The sequence below is a fragment of the Orycteropus afer genome, unplaced genomic scaffold (assembly GCF_000298275.1).
Source record: "Orycteropus afer afer isolate SDZICR_OR568_19922 unplaced genomic scaffold, OryAfe1.0 scaffold00006, whole genome shotgun sequence".
Lineage (NCBI taxonomy): Eukaryota > Metazoa > Chordata > Mammalia > Tubulidentata > Orycteropodidae > Orycteropus > Orycteropus afer.
Window position 1 is genome coordinate 17245426 of NW_006921593.1, and position 5945 is coordinate 17251370.

A 5945-nucleotide genomic window follows, 5' to 3' on the forward strand; every position below is an offset into this window, starting at 1 on the left:
AAATACCTGAATACTTCTTTGGAAAGGAATCAATCAGAAAAAAAATCAAAACAAAATGAACAAAGCCTAAGGTTCATGTGGGATACCATCAAAAGGAATAACTTACGAGTCATTGGAATTCCAGAACAGGAAGAGAAAAACAAAGCCACTGAGAAAATTGTCCAAGATTTGCTGGAGGAGAACTTCCCTGATATGATGAAAGATGAGGATATATCCATTCAGGAAGTCCAATGAATTCCAAACAGGATAGACCCCAAAAGAAAATCACCAAGACACATCATCATCAACCTCATCAAAACCAAAGACAAAGACAGAATCCTGAAAGCAGCACGAGAAAAACAAAAAGTTACCTACAAAGGACAGCCAGTAAGAATAAGCTCTGATTTCTCAGCAGAAACCATGCATGTGAGAAGCCAATGGGATGGTATATATATATAAAACCCTGAAAGAGAAAAAATTTTCAACCAAGAATTATACACCCAGCAAAATTGTCCCTCAAATGTGATGGTTAAATTAGGAGATTTCCAGATAAGCAGAAACTAAGGGAATTTGTTAAAACCAGACCAACCTTACAAGAGATGTGAAAGGGAGTTCTTTGAACAGAGAACCAAAAATAACAAATAACAACCGACTACTAATACACAAGGTGACATAACCTAGAAACTACAGCTATGGACATATCCAAAGTAAAATGAGCTAACAAGGTTGTAAACAGGGAACCGGAGACATCAATTGGCAAGTGAGGACAACTACCAACAAAAAGAGCGAAAGGACTGTGTAGTTACAGAACTTCTAAATGGTGAGGAAGTTAGGAGAGTTGCAAGATACAATGGACTGTTCTAAACTTGGGGATAAAATTATAAATCATAGGGTAACCTCAAAGAAAAATGATAAACCTTCACATCACAGTAAAAAAGAGGGCAAGCACAAATATTCAGCATATACTAAAAGTGAAGTCCTGTAAAATTTATGCATTCTCAACATTCCATTAATTTAACAGTCACTTACTTTATCCTATGTTTGCAGGATGGCTGGGAGGTGCAGGATACACCAAATCTTGGGTTCCAGGTTGAGAAGAAAAGGCTTGTCTTTCCTCTATTTGCAATTTCCACAAAACATATTGCATAGCTGTTGGTAGGTATGGCTAAGGGTTCTTTTCAATTGTATATGGACTCATATTGTCTTTGAAACTTTTAAATCAAAATATGCAAATTATTGACAGGAAGGCTGCTCAAATACAGGTGAACCCCAGTCTCTTCACAGCATCATTAAATGCTGGCATCTGTTAAGTAGATCCTTGAAGGTTCCTGCTTTTCTTTGACAATACTGAGCTTTATTTGCTTTCTGTTCTTGTTGCTTTGAGATTTTTCTATTCATGGACTTCTCAGTTTCCTTTTGCAAACCCAGTTCAGATCTGGTGAAATTTTACAATAAATCGATTCAGTTTGTATGTGTAGCTTGCACTGTTTCTGGAGCACATCCCAGAATTACATTTTTGCCTATTTATTGAACAAATATCTATGAAGTACCCCTGAGTTCTACGCATCACATGGTATCTGAGATGTACGGTCAAATGTTTTCCAGCCGTGACCCTCACACCCCCTACCCCAGAGTCAGCCACAAGGACAAATGAGACAGATTCCCCACGTGCTCCCAGAACCTGTCAGGCAGCAAAAACCACCTGCAAGGAGAGTATGTCATTTCAGGAAAATGCTGTTTGGCTGGAGCCTGATGAATGTATTTGTGTGTGCATGACACAGAGAAAGAAGGAATACAGAGAAACAGAGGGAGATAGAAAGAGAAGAGAGGTGAGGGACACAGGCACACACAGAGAGAGGGAGAGAGAGACACAGAGAGAAGGGGGCAAAGAGACAGAGAGAGAGGGAGAGAGAGAGAGAAGAGAGGCAAAGAGACAGAGGGATAGAGAGAGGGAGAGAGAGAGAGAGAAACAGAGAGAGGGACACAGAGCAAGGCACAGAGAGATGGGGGTGAGAGGTACACACAGAGAGAGGGAGCCAGAGAGAGAAAGAGAGAGACAGAGTGATAGAGAAATAGGGCGAGGGGCACAGAGAGATGGGGGAGAGAGGCACACACAGAGGAAGAGAGACACTGAGAGGGAGAGACAGAAAGAGAGAGAAGGAGAGAGAGAGAAACAGAGTGACAGAGAAATAGAGTGAGGGGCACACAGAAGTGGGGGAGAGAGGCACACACAGAGGAAGAGAGACACTGAGAGGGAGAGACAGAAAGAGAGAGAAGGAGAGAGAGAGAAACAGAGTGACAGAGAAATAGAGTGAGGGGCACACAGAAGTGGGGGAGAGAGGCACACACAGAGAGAAGGAGAGAGAGACAGAGAAGAGAGGCAAAGAGAGAGGGACAGAGACAGAGAGAAACAGAGACAGAGAAATAGGGTGAGGGACACAGAGAGAGAGGCAAAGAGGGAGAGACAGAGACAGAGAAGCAAAAACAGCAGACAGGGAGTCATTCGTGGGTTGTCTGGGGAAGAATTTCCACTGGAAGTGTGATTGACCACTGGATCGATGCCACTTCACTTTCCTTCTCAATGCTTTTTTAAAAATTATTATTTTATTTTACTTCCAAGAAACCTGAGCCAAAATGTTAGGAAAAGGATCTTAAAGAGTGAAAAACTTCGGGTCTATTATACCAAACAGAAACAACTCTCAATCCACCTGAAGAAGGCAGGTGCTGTTGTTAGGTGCTCTCTAGTTGGTTCTGACTCATAGTGACCCTATATGACAGTCAAACTGCCGCATAAGGTTTTCTTGGCTGTAATCTTTGTGGAAGCAGACCTCCAGTCTTTCTTCCAAGGAGCAACTGGTGACTTCAAACCACCAGCCTCTCAGCAGCCAAGTGCTTAACTGTTGCCCCACCAGGACTCCTTGAGGGAGGCAGAGGTGCAAGCAAAATGTACTGATTAGGACATTGTCATGTCCTGGCCATGGCTGCAGACTCTTCATGTCATCATGTGTGATGCAGGGAGATATCACGTGCTGGTTTCAGGTTTTTGCCCTGCTTTCTCTGAGTAACTGACCATTGTGCTGAGGACAGGATTGAGGATGTGAGAGAGGAGCTGTGCCAGGTGGTGCAGCCAGGAGGGGACAGAGGCTCTCTGGGACTTGCTGCCCCCACAATGGGTACAGATGTCGGCTCTAGAAATTGGGGTGTGACTTCTCACCTCACTGCTGCCCCCCACACCATGTTCATCCTTAATTTCCATTCCTTATGGAGTCACCCTGTGCTTCAACCCCTGCCAGCCCAGTGGGTATGGGGCACCCCCCTGCTCCTCGAACTCTCTCTGTGATGAGTCCTGTCCCTGGAATTGCAGTCATTCATGGTACAGCCTAAGTATCCCAGTGCGATATGTTCTTCATCCAAAGCATTTATAGTGGAAAATGTGATCATTCAGTCCATCAATATTATCAATAACATCAAACAATAGAGTCATATTAACACAAACACCATATAAATAACAAAATGTAAATACTATAATACAAGAATATGAATTCCAAAGGTACAGATTTCCTTTTTTAAAAAAGTTGAAAACAAAGTAGCACAATTAGTTTCCAATCAAGCACTTGAAAATCAGACTTTAGTTCAACTACATATTCTAGTTGATTAGTAAAAATAAGTGCATAGTGTTCATGTATTTACCTCCCTTTTCATGCATCTGCAGGAGATTTCTGAAAAGAGAAAAATCTACCACCCACCCACCTCAGTTAAAATAGTATTTATGATGATGCCATGGTAAGTCACCTTGAACTGTTATTCCCCTTTTGGAAACCTACAGGCTTGGCAGACAGCCTTTGAACTTCTGGGGGGCAGGTGTGCCCAGATACACCCAGGTATGCATTGTATATTAAGGTGAGAACTGCTTTCCATGTTGTACCTTCCATAGGAAAGGAGGATGGTGGGGAGAGAAATAAGACTTGACCACCTTGTCTCCATCCAGTTTATACACCTCCACAGACATTAGACACAGAACTTATGGAGCAGTCACAGACTACTGTGAATTAATTAATCAAAATACTTCCTTTCAGAAACACGTGTCTATGTAGTTTTTTTGTTATTAGGTGCTGTCGAGTCATCTCCAACTCATAGCAACCCTCCCTATGCACAGCAGAACGAAACACTGCCCAGTCCGGTGCCAGCCTCACGATCCTTGCTATACCTGAGCCCTTCCTTGCAGCCACTGTGTCAATCCATCTTGTTGAGGGCCTTCCCCTCTTGTGTTGACCTCCACTTTACCAGAATGACATCCTTCTCCAGGCAATGGTCCCTTCTGACAACATGACCAAAGTAGGTGAGACGAAGTCTGGCCATTCTCACTTCCATGGAGCATTCTGGCTGCACTTCCTCCAGGACAGATTTGTTGTTCTTTTAGCAGACCATGGTACTCTTAGCATTCTTCTCCAACACCACAGCTCAAAAGCATCAACTCTTCTTCGGTCTTCCTTATTCATAGTCCAGCTGTCACATGCATAAGAGGCAACTGAAAATACCATGGCTTGGATTAGGCACATCTTAGTCTTCAAGGACACATCTTTGCTCTTCATCACTTGAAAGGGGTCTTTTGCAGCAGATTTGCCCAGTGCAATACATCGTCTGATGCAATATGTCTTGTCTGATGTCTTGTAGTAGTTTTTAGTGAAATCGTATTATAAACACAAACTTACTGCAGTGATTCAAAAACATTTGAATTAATGAGTGAACATATAAGCATCTGTTAAGTATAAAATAAATTATACAAAACATTTGATCTGAACTGTTCAAACTGTGCCTGTGTGTTTGGCCATCTGGCACTATTAGGCAAGGTCCCTCCTTCACCAATGGTGTGTGTGGAAGATGATCAGAAGTGCTTCCAAAAGTCCACCTTCTGCCACACCCCAGAGGTCAATGCCAGCCATGCTGAGCATAGCAAACCAATTCCACCTCTCAATATACTGCTGTGTCACTCTGAGTGCAAAAGGGGTGAGGGTTAGGCCAGCTGGGTGGTCAACCCTCCAAGGCATCCCAACTCACAGTTCTATGAGGCAAATAGTTTCAACGGACTTGGCCCTTTCTGTTCACTCCAAATGTCAACAAATGTAAAATGCCCCAAAGCTTCTGAATTTCTTGTGTTGCCCATGCAAAGAAATCTGCTTTCATGTCCTTTGGGAATGAGGTTTGAGATGGCTACTATGCCTGCCCTTCATAAATGTGATGGTGATGTGTTTGCATCGCACATGCAGCTGTGTGGTCACTAAATTTTCCTAAGTGTGTGTTTCCTATGACTTGTAGGTGCTTTCCTTTGGAGTGACTCACATAAGCTTAGGGCTTTGGGGACTCTTGTGGTCCTTGAGTGTTTACTGTTCTTCAAAGACTGACATCAAATGAGGTAACCAAAAAAAGAAAAGTTTTAAAAATACTATTTCATTATGTTTTAGGTGAAAGTGTACACACCAAATCATGTTCCCATTTAACAATTTTTATACAAATGGCTTTGAATTGGTTGCGATCCTCACAATTTGCAGGATCCTCATTGTTTCCATTTTGTTTGTCCTGTTTCTGTTGATCTAGCTTCCTTTCCTCTAAGGAACACTTCATAAATTTATGTATTATCTTTGCACAGAAGCCACGCTCATCTTATCTGTGTTGTTCCAGTTTTAGGTATGTGCTGCCAAAACAAGCACAAAACAGAAACATTTTAACATTTACTTTCCCTTTATGTATTTTTTGTCTTTTAATAACTGTGAAAGGACTTTCAAAACAACAGGGAACAGGAAAGAAAATTGAACTTGTTTACTCAAAACTTAATTTTATCATGTATGACTGTGAACTTGAAATAAGTCATCAGAAGTGAAAATAAATGGACCCATCCACTGCCTTTCTGTTCTGGATATTTCTAATTGTCTGGGTTAACTTTGAAATATTTGATGTTATTTTTGTAT

At 41.9% G+C, this 5945-nt stretch overlaps 1 non-coding gene across 1 annotated transcript; it reads right to left on the bottom strand.

Annotated features, from left to right (window-relative positions):
* Window positions 1-5581: 5581 nt before the first annotated feature.
* Window positions 5582-5687, bottom strand: LOC122150239. Its single transcript, XR_006163560.1, has one exon. It is a non-coding gene; the product is annotated as a U6 spliceosomal RNA (small nuclear RNA).
* Window positions 5688-5945: the final 258 nt, after the last annotated feature.